This window comes from Hyaena hyaena, unplaced genomic scaffold (assembly GCF_003009895.1).
Source record: "Hyaena hyaena isolate Hyena2069 unplaced genomic scaffold, ASM300989v1 scaffold_995, whole genome shotgun sequence".
Lineage (NCBI taxonomy): Eukaryota > Metazoa > Chordata > Mammalia > Carnivora > Hyaenidae > Hyaena > Hyaena hyaena.
In genome coordinates, this window is record NW_024081624.1 from 554,469 (window position 1) to 574,505 (window position 20,037).

A 20,037-nucleotide genomic window follows, 5' to 3' on the forward strand; every position below is an offset into this window, starting at 1 on the left:
TGTCAGAGGGTTTCAGTCTGTCCCTCACTTCTCCATCAGCCCCCACAAGTGACCTAAAATAAGTTACAATCTAAATCCAATGTTATGTGCAGCAGCTTCAAGCCAGTCCCTAATCAGTATCTACACTGAAGACCCTCATGGTTAGAAATTCTCAAGCTTTCTTTCAGCACAAGGACAAGTACAACTTGGCCGGGTGCCTCCCCAGTTTAGCATTACCCATGTGCTGGTGAAATAGCTATTCCATAATTGTCCTCCTGTGTCTGTGACTATGATCCTTCCCTATCTGCCCCTACTCTGTCTTTTAGACCATTGTCATCTTTAAATGTTTTCCCAAATCCCACCAGAGTGTGAACTCCTTAAGGGAAGCTGTTTTGGAATCTTAGATTGCCTCATATTTCCTAGGATGCCAAGCAGAGTAGCTTGCAAATAGTCATTGCTTAATGAGTTTGATGGCTGAATAAATAAAATTGGGCTGATGTGGAGCAGTAGAGAGGAATGAAGTGGAATGATGCATAATCCATACCTTTTGAGTAAATTGTATGGGGGATCCGTTGTCTTGAAGATGATCATGGGGGGAGGCCTGGGTGGCTCAGTTGGTTAAGCGTCCGACTTCGGCTCAGGTCATGATCTCACGGTTCATGGGTTTGAGCCCCACATGGGACAGCTGGCTTGGAGCCTGGAGAGCCTGCTTTAGATTCTGTATCTCCTTCTTTCTGTCTGACCTTCCCCTGCTCATGCTCTCTCTCTCTTAGGAAAAAGAAAAAGATGATGGTGGGTCGTTAAGGCCCTGAACTCAAAAGGAAGAAGGGAAAGAAATATTGGGAGTAGCTCTTGGAAGCCCCAGCCTGGCTCAGGCTGCTAAAGGCTTGTGGTACAGGTCAGGAGAGGGTTATGGGGTTGGCAGAATTATTGGGGCTGGCATTGCTTTTGGGGAAAAAGAAGAATAGAAATGGGAGGAGATGTGTTAAGGCAACTTAGGGCATTGGGCAGTTTAGGGGTTTGTTATTCTCGCATTTAGAGGCTAGAACTCCATCATCCATCCATATGTAAAGAACCCGAATCTGGAGATCCTGCTGAGGGCATGGAAGACAAAGCAGGGCAGTAATAGGCCTGAGCCTTTTTACTCAATTATGAAAGATACAACAAAATCCTATGAGTCATTTTTAGATTTGGGTCAAACGGTTCGTATTGGCTGTGTGTCTTTCTGTGCTGAGAGGACAGAAGTTTTTAGTAAGTATCTGTGTGCTCTCAGTGTGTCCATAGCTCTGGATTTTCATCAAGGACAATTATGCAAGTTCTCTAACCTCTCAGTCTGTATATCTTGAGATAGATGGATGTTGTAGACAGGTGGACACAGCCCAGTATATATCAAATATTAAGACTGAACTGTATTGCTAAGGTACATGGCTTATTTATGCTCAATAGAAATGATGCTTTTTTGGCAAAGCTTTAGTAAAGCCAGCAAAATTTTCATTCTGCTTTTTCTTTCTCTTGGGCCAGCCTCTCCTCTTCTCTGCCTTGCTGAATACAAACCATATTTCAGAGCTTAGTCCAAACCCTGTGCCTTTTTTCTTAATGTTTATTTTTGAGAGAGAGACAAAGACAGAGTGTGAGTGGGGGGAGGGGCAGGAGACACAGAATCCAAAGTAGGATCCAGGCTCTGAGCTGTCAGCACAGAGCCCACGCAATGTAGCGCTTGAACTCATAAACTGCGAGATTATGACCTGAGTGGAAGTCGGATGCTTAACCAGATGAGACATCCAGGAGCTCCAAACCCTGTGCCTTTATGACACCTTCCTGGAGGCCCGGCCCCTTCTGGGGTCCCACACTCCTCTGAACCCCAGAGTACTTACTTCTTCATCATACCAAAATGGCTGATATTTTTTGTACTAATTAAAGGAAGGTGCCTTCTCCAGGGCAGAGGAATTAGAATTTTTTTTTTTTTTGAGGTTTCCACAGTGATTTATTGTTCTTTATTTTTACAACCTTTTCATGAAGGTAATTCACATTCTTAAAATATCCTTGGGCACCTGGGCGGCTTAGTCAGTTAAGCATCTGACTTGGGCTCAGGTCATAGTCTTGCAGTCTGTGAGTTCGAGCTCCGCATAGGGCTCCGTGCTGACAGCTCAGAGCCTGGAGCCTGCTTCAGATTCTGCGTCTCCCTCTGTCTCTGCCCCCCACGCACACTCTGTCTCTCTGTCTCTCAGTTTCTCTCTCAAAAATAAACACTAAAAATTTTTTAAAATAAAATATCCTCAGACATTAAAAAGGCATTATTGCTCTAAATAACTGCCATTTTACTAGTAGAATTATGAGTACCTACATCACTAAAATTCTCTCCTCCTACTTTTTTTTTTTTTTTTTTAATAATACCATTGACCAGCTAGTGGAAACAACTTTCATTCTTTGTGAGGCCTGTGAGAAGGTGCCTTATCAGGGCAGAGAAATTAGAGAATGTTTCCTCCTGCAAGCATCATAGCTGCACGGACAGGGGGCTCTCTCCCAGAGGCTCCTTCATGCAAAGAAAAGTAAGGCTGAGGCTGGAGTCACTGAACCAGGTTCTTGGCTTGGGAGTGGTGTGGGCTTGCATAATACAAACCCCCTCCATTGGGCGACTTTGATCTGAACATGCATTGCCTATTTCATCAATCTGCTTCTATTATCCTCTGGTGGACACTAGTTATAAACAGGGTGGTTTCCAAATGTGCATTGTTCATCTGCCTGCCATGGATAATGTTGACTTTTTGGGAACTCAGCTTCAGTGTCTCAAAGAACGTTATCCATGGTAGTTATAGATTGATGGTAAATAATAAACATCCATTTAATCACAAAGTATTTAGTGTCCATAAATACTATTGATAATAATAGGGAAGTGCATTTCAGTTCCAGGGTGGGACTCACAAAGCATTGCCCTGCCTTTCAGGAAGATCTTCCTCTAGGAGATATTAATAATAACAACAACAGGGGCGCCTGGGTGGCTCAGTTGGTAGAGTGTTCAACTTCGGCTCAGGTCATGATCTTGTGGTTCTTGGGTTCAAGCCCCGCGTCGGGCTCTGTGCTGACAGCTAGCTCAGCCCGGAGCCTGTTTCAGATTCTGTGTCTCCCTCTCTCTCTCTGACCCTCCCCTGCGCATGCTGTCTCTCTCTCAGAAATAAATAAAATATTAAAATTTTTTTTAAAAATAATAACAACAACAATAATGATAAAAGTAACTAGTTAGTACCTACACTGTACCACGAACTTTATAAAATATAACTCTCATGACACACTGGGTTACTCATGATAAGGAAATGGAAGCTCAGAGAAAGTAAACGATGAAAACCAGGCATCCAGTCTTTCCCCTGAGGTTGGAAAAAATCTCCCTGAGCCGCTGGCTCCAGCCTTCTGCTCCACGTCATGTTGGGTCTGGAAGCCTGGCAGGGTGGGATTGCTTGGAGGTGTTTATTGCCTCTTTCTGAAGGAATCAGTCACATCCCCAGCTAGGTTGTAATTGCTTAGAGAGCAAAAACTTCTACTTTGCCTTCCCAAACTGCTAACTTGGTCTCTTGAAAAGAGTCCATACTTACTTATGAGTGGTTGAGTTATTGATTTCTAAGTGCGCCATCCTGGGTGTTGGTATGGTCAGGAGGAAGTAAAGATCCCACAACGTAGAAGTCTGTATGTCTTAAGTGTCTGAGTATATTCAATGCAGTATTTGCTGTTTTCTCCCCACAGCGGCACTGAACATATTTCTTGTTGGTGGCCATGACTTCTGTTTTCAAGCACTTCCAAAGATCCCCCCTGTTGCTGAGGACAGTTCTGCACTCTTCACAGTCCTCAGGCCAGCCTGGGTCTGCAGCCAGTACAAACACAGTTTTTGTTTTTATTGTTACATCTTTGTGCTCTCTGGTCTCCCTCCCTCTTTCTTCTATTTCTTAAAAACATAGCCAGGGAAGAGGTGCAGTTCGTAAACTCTTTGCCAGAGCCTTTTTCGTTTTCATGTGACTTTGAAAATTCTGTTTTTTGAAGGTAGTCATAAAGTGTGGGTAGTGAGAATATTTGGCATTAATCAGACAGTTTTATATTTGTGACTAAAACCGGCAGGAAATCACAGCTTAACTGAATAAAATGATCCTCCTCTTAGCTTAGAACCATAATAAAGTTAAAAAGTAATAAAGCAAAAGAAACAGTTGAAACATGAATAATTTAAAAGTTTAGTTCTGAGCAAACTATTTATACTTTTATTTTGCCCCAGAATAGTAGCTTATAAAGATGGTCATCTCTGGTTTCAAAGTCAATTTGAGAATATATACAATTTTCCCAGAGCTACTTATGTTTATTCAAGGCCTCATTCTAAGCAGGGGTCTGTGCTAAGCCCTGGTCAAATTTTAATGCATCTTTAACTCTGAGCTCGATCTGAGAATCTTTGCTCTAATTTAAGATATTAAGTAGAGATATTACAAAACAAGAGGACTGGAATTGATAAAAATTAATAACACTGTTTTATTACTATTTTTATATTTATTTATTAGTTGATTTTAGACTAATCTTATCATTAAGTAGAAAACTGTAAGATGTAAATGTTCACATCCCCCCAAGAAATTTCTATGTAAATTGTGTGGCCTGATTAAAAAAGAATATTACAAGTTGGCACTAAAATTGTGGGCCTCCGTATTTACCACCCACAGTATTTGAGGAAAGTAGTGAGGGATAAAGAGAAGCTATTTAGAATCTTGGAGTTGTTTGTACTATCCCATGGGCTTCCTGGAAGGGCAGCTCTGTGGAAACATAAAGTCATTGTATTTGTAGGAGGTAAGAAAATATGATGGAACCATGAATGGAACGGTTAGCTAGATGGAGAGTCAAGGATGTGGGCTGTATGAGTGGTTAATTGCTTGTCTCACTTGATTGGGCTTTTGGAAAACTTGAGAAATTCCAAGTTGTTTTTCTAGTCAGTAAGAGTTGGTTTACTGTTTGAATCTGGATAAGTCGCTGTACATTTTGTAAAGAATATTTGAGAAATGATTGAGAAACGTTCTTGATAGCCATTAGCTCCCATATTCCTCTTCGTCTTTTACAATGCTCAGAGACTTTGACAGGATCCCAAACAGAATCAGAGAACAAAATATCCATGACCTCTAGCAGATAAACACATATTTATTGTGACTAAGGCACCATGTTAGACTGGATAAACTCTCAAGTAGCTAGTAATGGAGGCAGAGAAAGAACTAAGCAAAAATGCATTACCAAAAGAATGTGCCCACTTACTATGAATGGTACAAAAATAACAGCTATACTGGGATTCAGAGAAAGGATGGCTTCAGTGTGGGATGAACAGGACCATGGAGGAAGTAAAATAAAGTTGGGTTTGAAGAACGAGTTGGCATTAAATTATTTCCCTATGGGGGTGTCTGGGTGGCTCAGTTGGTTAGCAGTGGACTCTTGGTTTTGGCTCAGGTCATGATCTCATGGTTTGTGAGTTCAAGCCCTGAGTTGGGCTCTATGCTGGCAGTTAAGAGCCTGCTTGAGATTCTCTCTCTCTCTCCCTCTCTCTCTGCCCCTCCCCCACTTACACTGTCTCTCTCAAAATAAATAAATAAGCTTTAAAAAAATAAACTATTTCCCTATGAGTTTGAGAAGATATCTTGAATCTGTGGTCTGACAAGTAGATCCTTTGACTGGAGGGGAAAGGACAAGGAGGGAAGCATTATTTATGAAGTGCAGGCTACAGATCACAGCCGAAGGGCCATAGTGATTAAGAACACAGGTTTTATACGCACTGTCACATTCAGTCCCCCAAATAACCATATGAGGAAGGTATTTGTCACAGTCAACTCAGGCTGCTAACATGGTAGGGTTCTGGTGAAGTTCTTTTCTAGCTGATTTCTTCCTGTATTTTCACATGGTAGAAAGAAAGCTAACTCTCTGACCTCTTCTTATAAGAGCACTAATCCCATTCATGAGGGATCTGCCTTCATACCCTAATTATCTCCCAAAGGTCCCACCAGGATTAGGGATTCAATATGTTTATTTGGGGGGAGGGGCACAAACATTCAGTTCATTGCAGAATAATGATCTATAATTTATAGATACAGATATTTAAGGCCCAAGAGTTTATTTGGTTAGCTCACGGTGACAGATAGTAAATAGCACTTATAGGATCAAAATCTACATGGGGCCAGTCTCGGAAGGTGGATGCAAGCACAGCTGGTTGAAAAGTGAAAGATTAAAACGTTCCATTGGACTATAGTGCCAAAAATGATGTTCGTTATGTGGGAGCCCGACAGTGACCACAAGAAAGCGTGGTTAGGGACGCGGGGATGTGCCTGCACACGGGGCTCCCTGCCTGGGCAAAGCATGCCTGCAAGGAGGCCTGCACACAATATCCAAGTTTAATGGTCCGCTCGCAAACGAGGGAACATGCCCTCCTTAGAAGTAAGGAGAAGGCTGGAATTGTGGGCAGGCCTCTTAGTAAACATGTTGTGGTCGCTTCCTCCCTTTGCTCCCCCCCCCCCCCCCCGTCCTTGAAATGTGTTTGGCTACTTGCCCTTAATTGGTAAAGGAATGCATCTTGTAGATTTCAGTTTGTATCCAGTTACCGGGGTATAAAATAAACCTGCAAGAGGGGCTTGTGTAGAATTGTTCCTCCAGCCGGAGTTGTGTCTGTCCTTTGTGTGTGTCCTGTCTTTGTGTCATTTCATTCGCAACACGTTATTTACTCCCAATCCAAGTCCTGGCTAATTTGCTTCAATACGAGTAGAATCTCTTGCTTCAATACTAGTACTAAGAGTAATTAATAAGTCTTTTTATGTGCTCTCTTTGGAAGGTATTATCTCCCTTTTACAGATAAAGACATTGAGTTTTGGAAAAATTGATCAGTCAGCTCAAGATCAGAGAACATAGATGGTGGAGCATGACTTTTAGCTTAAGTCTGTCTAATTTCAAAATCTGGGCTTTAAGTGAGATGCTGCTTAAAAATCAAGGTCAAAAGATGTTACCAAGTAGTTTTTCAGAAAGAGGTTTCATCTTTCTACCCTAAGAACCAGGCTTAGGGTGTAGGGCCACAGGAGTCCTCGTTAACAGAACACTTGTGGTCCCCGAGGCTGCTTCTGTATGTGGGCAGGCCAGTCCAAAGGAGACTGATGAGCACAGGCTGCCAGGAGGACTGAGCCACCTTGCTCCTATAAATTCAAATGCTAAAAAAACCACTTGCCAGTCCTATAGCTCAGGAATGTCCCCCTCTTGGCCCCCCCCCCAAGCCCATCTCTTTGAAATGTAATCATCAGAGAAGGTAAAGCCCTATTTCCTGGTTTCCTGGGACAAGATGGGCTTAATTACAACTGTTTCCTGACTTCAAATGGAAAACTCCACCTTTAGTCATAAATATATGATAGAATTAGCAATTCTGTCTTGAAATTTGATGGAGTGGGTAGTATCCACTAGCTCTATGAAAGATTTTCTTCTGTCTTTGCAATCTCTTTAATGAATCACCTATGATGAGGATCACATTCTGTTTAATGTTTAATGTTTATTCAGTAATAAAATTGTTTTCTTTCTTTCCTTTGTGGGGAGGTTTTCTAGGTTGGGAGGAGATTTTGTTTTTTTCTTTTTCTTTTTTTTTTAAACACTTTTTATTTTATTTATTTTTGAGAAAGAGTGTGAGTAGCGAAGAGAGGCAGAAGGGGAGAGAGAGAGAGAGAGGGAGAATTGTAAACAGGCTTCACACTCAGTGGATCCCATGACCCTGGGATCATGACCTGAACTGAAATCAAAAGTTGGATGCTCAACTGACTAAGCCACCCAGGAGCCCCAATGAGATTTTGTTTTTAGTTATATTTCATCAACATCACCTTATGTGGACTCTTCTAGGAGACTGTAAAACTAGGGCAAAGGTACTTCTGGAAAGGATCTAGGGCACAGGGGAAGGTGGGTGTGTACCAGACTAGCTAGGAGAGTTCCTGGAATTGAAAGTTTTGATTGTTTGACCCATTAATTAATTCATTCAGTATTTATTGAGCACCTACTATATGCATAGCCCTATTCTAGAGTCAGAATGCTAGAGAAGTACAGTTCCTGATCACAGCCCAAAAGGGGCACAGGTATTAGAAACATATCCACTCCTTGGGTACCTAGGGACAAGAATTAGCTGTGGATTCACTTCCTGGGAATTTTGGAGCTCTGCAAAGTGATAAAGAACTGAAGAACCTAAGATCTCTCCCTTTTTAAAAAAGTTTGTTTTCAGAGAGAGAGAGAGAGAAAGACAGAGGGAGCATGCACACATGTGTATGCATGAGCAGGGGAGGGGAAGAGAGTGAGAGGGAAAGAGAGAATCCCTAGCAGGCTCCATGCTGTCAGCATAGAGCCCAACATAGGGCTCAATCCCACAAACCATGAGATCATGACCTGAGCGGAAACCAAAGTCAGACACTCAACTGACTGAGCCACCCAGGTGCCCCAAGCTTAAGATCTATTAAAGGAAGTTTAAGCATGCCTTCTTGGGATTGGACTTTGAAAATGGCCTGGAACTCTTTTTTTTCTAGACTGACATTCTTAGATGGTACGTCTCCTATGTTAATTATCTTTGCATAGCTAGACTGTATCTGAATGCCTGACATGTAGTAGGTAGACTATAAATGGTTGTTGACTACATGAAAGAAGGAAATTAAAATTTTCCTTCTGACCAAGAAAGACTCAGAGACAAATTTCATTACTACCTTTACCAGTTTTCAGGAGTATGCATTTTCACTGTTCCCCTCCTGTGTTTCATAATAATGTCATAATATTGTTTGTATTATAGTTCAACCCTTAAGGGTTATAGTTTGCATTTTGCTGAATGCCCCCCTTTCTTTCTCCCATTTTCCCAGCTCTTTCTTATTCCTTTTCTCTCTTGGACTCTTTTTCTCTCCTTTTTTCTTTCCCTTCTCCCTTAGAAACTTCTTTTTTCTTTCTTAAAAAAATTTTTTTTATTGTTTTATTTATTTCTGAGGAAGAGACAGCATGAGCAGGGGCAGGTCAGAGAGAGAGGGAGACACAGAATCTGAAACAGGCTCCAGGCTCCAAGCCAGCTGTCCGCACAGAGCCCGACTCAGGGCTTGAACCCACAAACTGCAAGATCATGACCTGAGCCAAAGTCGGAAGCTCAACCGACTGAGCCACCCATGCACCCCAGCAACTTCTTTTCTTGTTGAGGTTAAATAGAACGGAAACTTCACAATTAATTAGCCATTTTAGTGGGATTATTTTTTCCTTTGAAATATAAATAATGTCTCTTCATTACACAGGGCACCCCTTACAATGTCTTCTTGTCATTCATATTTGTCACTTGACAAATTAACAATAGAAAGTACACATATTAGTGATAAGGCTGCAGTATCAAAGTATCCAAGACTAGGTGGCTCAACCAACAGAAATTTATTTTCTTATAGTTCTGGAGGCTGGAAGCCTGAGATCAAGATGTTGGCAGAGTTGGTTTCTTCTAGGCCCCTCTTCTTGGCTTGTAGATGGATGTCTTCTGATTTCACATGGTCTTCCCTCTGTACCTCTCTGTGTCCTAATTTCTTCTTCTTACCAGCATAACAGCAATATTGGATTAGGATCCACTCTAATAACCTAACTTTAACTTAATTACCTCTTTAAAGACCCCCATCTCCAAATACAGTCACATTCTGAGATTCTAGGGCTAGGACTTCAACATACAATTTTGGGAGAACACAGGTTAGCACATAACCATACACCTTTCAATTAGCAATAATCGCACCTCAGATAAACCTCATTGGCTATGATACTGCCACTGCACAAAGCTATTTAACCATACACCTTTAAGTTTAATGGGGAGTTTTGTTTTGTTTTGTTTTGTTTTAATCACTGGTTTAAGGCAAAGATTGCTAAGAGTGGCTAGTCAAGAGAATTACCTGGGGAGATTGAAAAATACAGATTCCTGGGAGATTCCAGGAGATTCTTATTGAGAGCATCTGGAAAAGAAATAGGAATATGTATATTTAAAAAACACCCCAGGTAACTCAGATAATTAGTGAGGTTTGAGAACCACCATTGTTACTAATTCCTGGCATGTTTATTATTGCACTAGGAGAGATCAAGTTCAGTGGAAGAAGAGAAGTTGCTTAGGAGAACCATAGAACAATTACCTTTGAGGAATACTTCTCTGAAACTTTACTGTTCTCTTCATTTGGTTTCATGTTTTTCTTTTTTTTTTTTTTTCTGTCTTTTTCATTGCATTTCATTTCTGCACGTACTCAGTAATGTAAGATCTTATAGTAACCAACAACTTGTGGTCTAAGTCTAATGATTTCATTAGCTGCAACTTTTGAACTTAGGTTCCAAATAATTTCTGACTCATATATTTCTACTTCATCTATGAGCATTAGTTAGGTATCTAATTTATTCTGTGTGTGTCCAGTCATGTTTGAAGATGATGACATGAACAGGGAGATAGTAAAGTCTGCTGTCAAGAATTTAAGGGACTTTTCAAATTTCAGGTACTTTCTTGGTTAGATTAGCAAAGACATTATCTCCTAATGTTACCATATTATTATTTTAAGCAAAATCATATCATTGGAGATTTATTATATTTTGGGTTGTTTAGACTGGATTCTTTTATTACACCAGCTCTGATGTGGCACACATCCACTGGTAAGGATTACTAAACCAGGGGTCAGTTGCCTAAGTTTTGTGCCTTGTGGCTGCCACATTGAGAGACTTAACATGATTTTGCCAGCTGCCTTTTCCCTAACACATTTGTAGCAAAGGTGATAGAACCAGGACTTAGCACAAATCTCCCTAGAGGTTTTGTATCTGATTAAAAAACTTCACCAGAATGCTTACTACGGTTCCAGTGAAGCTATGCCTCCATTTGGGTTGAAGTAAACCCAACAGCTATTGTCAGAATAGGAGATAACATTGCTATGTAGTCTATGAAGAGATAATTTCAGCATTTAAACACGAAATGTAAACTCTTGGTTTAAAAAAAATCATGCAAAGTCAACAACAGTGATCTTTCTTTATATAGAAAGTCATTACCTATGGTCCCTTGAGAGTAACATACAAAAACTGACTATGGATTTTTAAGTTTGCATCATGTTAGAGGAAGAAAAGTGAAGGGGGCAGAAACAAAGGGGAATGAGTTCTGTTGTTTTGAATGAGAGTTACAGGTCAGCTTGCACTGTGGGCCTCGGAATGTTAGTGCAAGTTATGTACTGCTCTTCAACTTGTTATCCATTTGTTCTTTCTTTTGCTCATTTCTGAAATCATTCATCAAAGATTTATCAAGTATCTGCGAAGGGTTATAGAGTTAGTAAGAAACTATGTGTTCTCAGGAGGCTCAAAGTCCTGAAAGAGATGGACACGTACACCAACTGAACAGTAGGTGTGATGGGTGTACAAATGAGCCAGACCCAGGGGAATGAAGAGCCTGGCAGATGGATGACTAATCACCTGGGGTTAAGTATAGTTTAAGAGGAGGAAAAACTGGGTTGAGGTGAAGAGAGGAGAAACGTATTTCATTCAGAAGGAATAGCATATGCAAATTAAAATGCATCACGAGTATGCTTGTAACTTTTCATTTTGAAGGCAGGGTAGCTGGGGCAGCCCATCCTGCTGAATATCATTCTTGAGGCTGCAACCCTAATAACAGCAGGAAATTCTGCACCATCAGCTCTGATGAAACCTGGGCTGGGCGGGGTCAAGAGGCGAGGCATATAAACCTTTCCATGTCTTTTTTATTTCCAGGGACTATATTCCTGGGACTATATTCCTGGCACTAAATAGGCACTAAATACATTGTTGAATTTGATTGGATTGATTGGATAGTTTTTTCACTTATGAAGAAAGGGAGTAGTAAAGAAAACAGTGCATATCTTATTTGCCACGGGTGAATCTATGGTAATCAAATCTCACCTGTAGTATTTCTCTTATGGAAGTGTAACTATCATTATAAAGGGGTTTTTATGGGATCAGCATTCCATGTCAGCATATGTTATATCCATGGAACAGAGGAAAATGACAATCCCGTTGAAAGCCAAAGAAGAAATAAACCCACTCCCCCCAATCATGTGCACTAGAATTTGTACTCAGCAGTAACTCAACTGATTCTTCACTAATAAGATACCTAATCTATATCACTGTTATTTTCTCCTAGGAGAGGGAAAGACCCACAGCCTTTACAACTAAGGCTACATACATCTTTTGAACAAGTGTTTACTGGGCACGTGCTTCATGCTGGGCTAGAGATGCTGCCTGTGATGAGTATGGACATTAGTTTACAAGGATGGTTGCAAGATCCCTCCCATGCACTCACTCACTCCCCCATGCAGTATGACTCTGCCACTCCTCCTGTCCATTGGTGGAGCCTTGTTCTTCTTCCTTGAATCTGGGCTGACCTGTGGCTTGCTTGATGGGTAGAATGCAGGGGATGACACGGGAAGTTCAGCATTCAGAGTGATGCCTCAAGAGGCCCTGTGAGGGCCTTGCACTCTCATCCTCTAGGAATGCTGCTGTCAAATGAAGAAGCTTTGATTAGCCTACTGGGGACACATGATCACCCAACAGACAATACCAAATTTCAGACATGTGACTTATGCTGTCTTAGGCCACCCAGCCCAGGGGCGCTGTTAGATGGTTGAGCTGTGTCATAGAAACCAGGCAAAACCAACAGATGAACCTTTTAGTTATATCTAGGCCCAGTGTAGACCCACAGAATTGTGAGCAAATAAAATGGTTGTTGTTTTAAGACAATAATTTTTAGGGTTTGATGCCCTAGTGATTTTTCTCTGCAAATCTTAGCATCTTATTCTGGCATCAGGTTAGAGTCTGTGACCTTGCCTTCTCAGCACTTGGCCTCCTCCCAGTGGGTGAATAGATGGCAGCTGCTCATTTATTCTCTCTCATGTTTATTATTTGCATTTTGCCTGAAAGGAGCTCTGTTCTCCAGGACGGAACTAACTCCAAAGCTCTTCAAGAACAGGAAAAGGAGTCCATTACACACAGCCAAATCGAGCTTGTCCTAAATAGAGGCACACAGACTGAGAGTTGAGGGGATCTGTGAACTCATTTAGCCTCACTCCCTCATTTTACATTCAGACCAGAAAGATGAAATGACTCACTTGAGTCCTCACAGATCATTAGTGCACTGTCAGGACAAGGGACCATCATCTCCTGACTACTAATTGTAACTGCTTTGAACATTAGTTGAACATATAAATTTGAATTTCTAAACTTAAATGGCTTTTGGAGAAAGCGGAGAGGCTAATCACTTCAAGGTATGATTTTAAGGCCTTCAAAGACAAATTGCCTCTGGAATCCAGGGGCTGGTAACCTGGGAGAAAGTGGGCCTGACTTCACTGTCCCCTGACTCCAAATGGCAGATCCTACTAACAATCAAAAAGACAAAATAAACTTAGCAATTTGATCTTGCAAACATGACTATAAGGGACTGTGTCTACTTAGCTATATGAAAAAGTAAGATTTTCTTCTGCCTTTGCAACCTCTAGCTCATTGCCTGAGATCAGCATCATGTTCTTATTTAATGCTTATTGAATAAGTTTTTTTTTTTTTTCTTTCTCTCCTATCTTTATGGAGAGATTTTCTGGGTTGGGAGGGGTTTTGTTTTAATTTATATTTCCCCACCATGTTACAACAACTATCTCCCTTCCTTCCTTTCCTCCTTCCCTCCTTCCTTCCTTCCTCATTTTTTCGTTTATCTTGGCTTTGTGTAACCTACTCATTTTCCTTTTGTTGAAGTGTATCCTTCAGTAGGTTTTATTAGTGAAGGTCTCTGGAAAGTTATGTTTTTGTCTTTGTAAGTCTGAAAATGCTTTTATTTCCTCCAAATTCTTGGAGTATAGTTAAGCTGGATATAGAATTCTAGAGTGACAATTATTTTCCTTCATCATTTTTGAGATATTCAGCCACTGTTTCAGGCACATCTGGTTGATGAAGAGAAGCATTCTATTAGTATTATTGTTGCTCTTTTGCAGGTAATCTGCCTTTTCTCTCTTGTAGCTTCACGATTTTCTGTTTATTCTTGATGATTGGTAGTTTTATATGTTTTCATCTGACATCTCCTAACTTTTTTCAAATCTGGAAAATTCTCTACTATTACCTCAAAGCTTTATTTCCCCTAGTCTCTTTAGTCTTCCATTCTAAAGCATCTATTAAACATATGCTAGAAGTTTTGAATCTAGCTGTCATATTCCTAACCTCTTTTTCATATTTCCCACTTCTTTTTCTGTCCATGCTATGTGCTGGATGATTTACTTAGATTCTGTTCCAATTCATGAATGATTTCTTCATCTGGGTCTAGTCTATTGTTTAGCCTGTTTGGCGAGTCTTTCTGTTTTCCTCTACTATATCTTTTACTTTTAGAAGTTCCTAGAAGTTTATAAAAATAAATTTATATTTATATATTTCAGTTGTATTCTGAATGAATATATATATTCATATATATGTATATATCTCCACTGAAATAATATATAAACCAGTTGTATTTTGAGTGAAAGTGGAGATTTCTACATCTAGTCTACTACCATCTTGAGGAAATTTTGTTTATATTATATTGTTTACTTTCCCTGAAATGTACTTCTTGTCCCTTTCACATACTCTTTCTCTGTCCCCCAGTTACTTCCTCCTCTCTTTGTGATTTCAGTTCAAACATAACTAATTCCTGGCTCCATAGATCAGGGACATGTGTATTGTTGCTGACCGCAGGATCCTCCACTCTCACGATACTTGGCGCACAGTAGGTGCTTCATAAATGTTGAATGAATGAACAGACGAATATTTCACTTTTGCAGTCAGAAGAAAATGTGTATTGGAAACAAATCAGCTGTAGTTGGTCATAGTCCTACCTGCCCCCACTTATAATCCCTAGGAAAAAAAATATTCCAAATAAGATAAATGGATAAAATGCAATGTCAGTAAATCCAAGTCCATATTTACAACTTTTGTTTTGAAAGCTTCGACAACTGCAAAAGAACTATACAATGTTTATGACACAGTATTATCATTGTATCTTTTTAAGTGTGTTTAATTGTAATGCTTAAGAGAATTACATGTGATTCAAATCTAACAGCTCCCAGCTTCCCCACACATGAAACTGAGGAGTAGCTAACCTATTCTAGGTTGAAGCCAGGTACCCTCTAGGAAATGTAAAGGAGCAAGGGGAAAGGGATTCATCCAGATCTAGCTCATACAATAAAAACGTGAACAAGTCTAAGAATATCTTTATGTGATTCCACAAGCCTTTTGAAAAGCCGGCCTAGGTCCCTGGTGGAATTCATGAGTTGAATTTAGACCCAGGACTGCACAAAAGCAGCTCCTGAGTTGAGGAACATGTTTTAAATTAAGTCATCAAAAGTTATTTAGCTTTGTAGCAAGGAGAGATGCTACAATCGTCTCCTGGAATATACTGAATAGCCCAATTAAATTAAGTACCCAGTGCTCCAATTAAGCTTTTACTGCTGAGGTAATCATATGGGGTGCTTCTCCAGGAGAGCTCTTCTTACCTTTTTCACTAAAGTCTCCTCTTACCTTCTTTGACAGCAGTTTCTTTCAGGAAGTGTTGATTTGAACAGCTTTTGGAAACAGAATATCTACTTAATGTATGGGAGCCATGGGGAGATCAGAGCTCCCTTCCAGCCCTCAGAGTTAGAAGGAAGTCTGGAGACAAGCCACAGGTATAAGAAAAATGGAAAGATACCATATTTAGATGATAAGCACATCTACAATACAAGAGAAGTGGCAGTATTGCTCGTGGTTAAGAACTGAGTGAGTGTTTTAGATGGTGTGCACAGGGAGTTTTGGATATTACCTTCTTTGGCTGTCATGAAGTCCTTCCCTCTTGAAATGAGAGACAATTTTCTTTTCTAGGTTGTACAGCACTAAGTTTATTGCCCTTCCTAACAGAATATATATATTTTTAATCACTTTGAATTCTCTACTGAGAGATTAAATGAGATAACATGTACAGGTAAATGGCCTAATGCTTGGCACGTAACATCCTTAATACATATTTGTTGATGCCTCTGACAACTTCTTTCGACATATTCTTTGAAAAGTGGTCACTGTAACTGGCGGCAGGGCTTTTCATCTCTAGGTGAGTTGAATGTCAAAGGGGACACCTTTCTGAGAGACATTGGAAACCCAGAAAGGAGAGGTGGTGGGGCTGAGGGGAACTGTGTGAGTTTAGCATGCAGTTAATCAACTGACAGACATCAGTAAACTAGTGTCAACTTAAGGTTGTCACATTGCCTCAGAGGAACTGTGGTATGGGTTGAAAGACAGGGAATTAAGCTAATGGGTAGATTACACGGTAAGCAGGCCAGAATGCTTCCAGACTATAGGCTTGTGGCTGAGATATGAGGCACTTAAAACAAAATCTTCTCTCTAAGCGCATCTGTTGATTCAGTATGTGAATTAGGGGTTGGAGGCTTAAATGTAAAGAATTTGCTTACTGGTATTTCAAAATCAAGTGAAAAAATAATGGTAATGTTGCTCTTTTAATTTTTCCTTTGATGTCAGGTCTTACTTGCATTTAAAAACATTTTTAGGTAGGCCAGAGCTGGAGGTTTAATGGATGTTTACCTTTGGTGAGTTTCTTTTTTCTTCCCTGTCCTTTATTCTAAATCAAAGAAAATTCCTTTTTCGGCATATTTTTTAATTTCTCAAGTATTAATTATCTTGGGTTGTTTGAAGCAATAGAGGAATAAATGAATAAATCTAGTAAAACACTGGAAGTACAATACTAAGTTACTTGGGACAAGTTGTTTTGTTTTTCAGGGCATCTGTTTAAAACTTGATTTAAAAAAAAGGAGTTTGAATTAGATGACCCCCAAATTTCATCTAGTTTTAATCTTCTGCTTCATAGAATATTTGCAGTCAATATACTTTGGCCAATAACGCCTGTCATTCTTAAAGCAACAGTCAGAAATTTCAGTGTCTCTTGGGAAACAGTGATATAGGCTGATCCCATCCACAAACATAAACAGCAGGGGTGTTGTAGCAGGATTCTCTCATAGAGAGTCATGACACCGAGGCTTTTCTTTTCAGGAAGCAACTTTATTCCAGTTGGTACCGATCAGTTGGGTTCCTACAGAAGAACTGAGCCCCAAAAGCCACGTGGCATAGTTTATTTAATCTATATTTTACTTCTTTGTCTCCTATATATGGTAACACACAAACATGTAGTCTGATTAGCTGGTCTCATGTTGCAAGGTCATTAGGGATGTTGTCAAGTAGGCAGGCGTATAGTCAGGTTGCCATGAGGGTTTTTTTCTTTCTTTAGGGAGGGAACCCTATCACAGTGTGATTACTAAGAGCTTTGAGAACTTTACCAAAAATATCTGTGCCTAAAATTTCTACCATTGACCTGGCCTTTATTCAGAACGATGAGAAAAACTGAAATTGACTACCCCAGTCTGGGATGGGAAATGTCAACAGAGGAGAGTTGGGGGTGGGGCAGCAGATGGAACCGGGTAGATAGAGGGAGGCTATGTTCTTTTCAAAGAAAGGAACTGATGTTCATATCAAGCCAGTTTTTGCCATGCAGGAATATGGGTTTAGCTGGATTGTCTAAATTTTCAAGAGGTGCTGGATATTCTGATCATCTGTGGAACCTTCTACTTTTAAAATGTTAGATCAATGTCCTTTGGGCCAAACAAACATATCTTTGACCTAAGTTACCTATGGGCTGTCAGTTTGCAATGTTTATTTAGTAGCAGCTAGCTAAGAAACTTGAGCCTTTGAGAGAGACTGCATCTTCAGGCCATTCTTCTGGTCTCAGCATTATGAGATTACAAAATGCTTGATCCGTCTGTATGTGGAAAGGACAACTTGGGAGTAGGGGCAGGGATGAGCCTTTGGATAAAAGTGCAGGTGTGGTAGCCAGTAGAGGGCCTGGATTCTGGGGATGGGAGGACTGGTAGTTGGGGGCTTTGGGGACACTGAGTTTATCTCCCCTCGATTCCAGCATATACTGTGTGCTTCTCTGGAGTGAAGAGTAGGTCTTTCAGATCGACTCTTTCACAGTTGTGGTCCTTGGGCAGAGATGCTCAGAATTTAGTCAGATGCCATTTCCTTCCCTATGAGAGCCTGGCAGATGTGAAACATGTTCCTGTGAATATTGATCCTTGGCAAAAACCATGTTGGGGGGGTGTTGCTGAGATATCAGTGTGGAGTTCACCTTGTTAGAGAGACTCAAAAAAGATTCATCTGCCATATGGTTACAGAAAAATCTGTATATATTTGGTATTTAAAGTGCTTTTGAATGTTTAAGAGAATTCAGTATATTAGGGTGTCTATCAGATTAGCTTTCTGATTCCAGTTTAAAATATATACTTGATTTTTGATTTATGGTAATGTTTAAAATAAATTAAGATGAATTATACTTATGTGTTTAGTTTTAATTAAACTTGTTTAAGTACGTGAGAAGCATTTGTTTAGACATTTGAAAAGCTTAACAATTTGAATTTACTACTTTGGTAAGTTCAGTTTAAAATATTTAAGGGAGTTAATAAGTTATTAACTCATTGCAAATTGGACCAAACATGAATCAAAGTTCCCCTTAGTGAATATTAAAATTTGCCAAATTATAAGTAGAATGACAGGATTTTAAAATTCAACATGAAAGCTTAAGAAAAAAACTTTGAACTTGTTTTAATAAATTTAATATTAATTTGTGAGAACATAGTAACCATGTTATAAAAAATTCTTTTTAAAAATATTTATTTTTGACATTAAAAATAGAACTGCCATATGATCCATCAATTCCACAGGTAGATACTTATTCAAAGAAAATGAAAACACTGACTCAAAAAGGTATATGCACCCCTGTGCTCATTGCAGCATTATTTATGAAAGCCAACACATGGAAGTACCCTAAGTGTCCATCAGTGGATAAATGAACAATGGATAAAAGAAAATGTGGTAAATATACACAATGGGATATCATTCAGCCATAAGAAAAGAATGAAATCTTGCCAGTTGTTACAACATGGATGGACCTTGAGGGAATTCTGTTTAGTTAAATAAGTGAAATAGAGAAAACAAGTATGATCTGACGAATAAGTAGAATCTAAAAACAAAACCAAAGATACTGAGAACAGGTTGATGGTTTTTAGAAGCAGGGTGGGTGGGTGGGTGGGAGGGCAAAATGGGTGACGGTGGTGAAAAGGTACAAACATCCAGATATAAAATAAATAAGTCCTGGGGATGTAATATACAGCATTGTGACTAAAGTTAATAAAGCTGTATTGCATATTTGAAAACTGCTAAGAGAATGGATCTGAAAAGTTCTCATCACAAGGAAAAAAATTTTGTAACTGTGTGGCAATGGATGTTAACTAGATTTAATGTGGGAATCACTTCACAATATATACAAATACCAAATAATTATATTATACACCTGAAACTAATATGATGTTACATGTCAGTTATATCTCAAATTAAAAAAATATGCTGGAAAAAATAGTGTTTATTTTGAGAGAGAGAGAGAGCATGAGTGAGTGAAAGCACAAGTCAGGGAGGGGCAGAGATAGGGAGAGAGAATCCAAGTGGACTCCCAGCTGACAGTGAAGACTCTTTGTTGTACCCAAATTGCGAGTCCCCAGAGACCTCCAAGGAGCTGGCACCGATGCAAATACAAAAGGGTCTTTATTACAAGCTCGAGCAGGGGCTCACCCGCCTATGGGTGTAGTGGCAGCAAGGTGAAGCCCTGAACAATAGCAAGTAGGGTTTTTTTGGGAAAGGGGCGGGGGTATTACAGTGTACACGTTGTACGTATAGTATCATCACATAAGCACCAATTACAGTTGTACAACACCCATAGTAACAGCTTTGACCATTCAGTATCTGTGAGGTGTTCATTACTTTTGGTGGGACCCAATCATGACTTCTGAGAATCCTTTGAAAATGACCAATTATGAGATGAGTTCAAAGGGCCCACGTGGGGTTCAGGCAAGCGGTGAGAAATTGGCTAGTTTGTATAAAATAACTGTCTGCAGTTCCCAGCCTTGACTCAGACCATAGGAATGTTTTTTTGATTAGCTG

The 20,037-nt window shown here is 39.9% G+C and overlaps 1 pseudogene; it reads right to left on the bottom strand.

The window, feature by feature from the left end:
• Positions 1-9,651: 9,651 nt before the first annotated feature.
• LOC120223453 lies at positions 9,652-9,781 on the bottom strand (annotated as a pseudogene).
• Between the last annotated feature and the right edge of the window lie 10,256 nt (positions 9,782-20,037).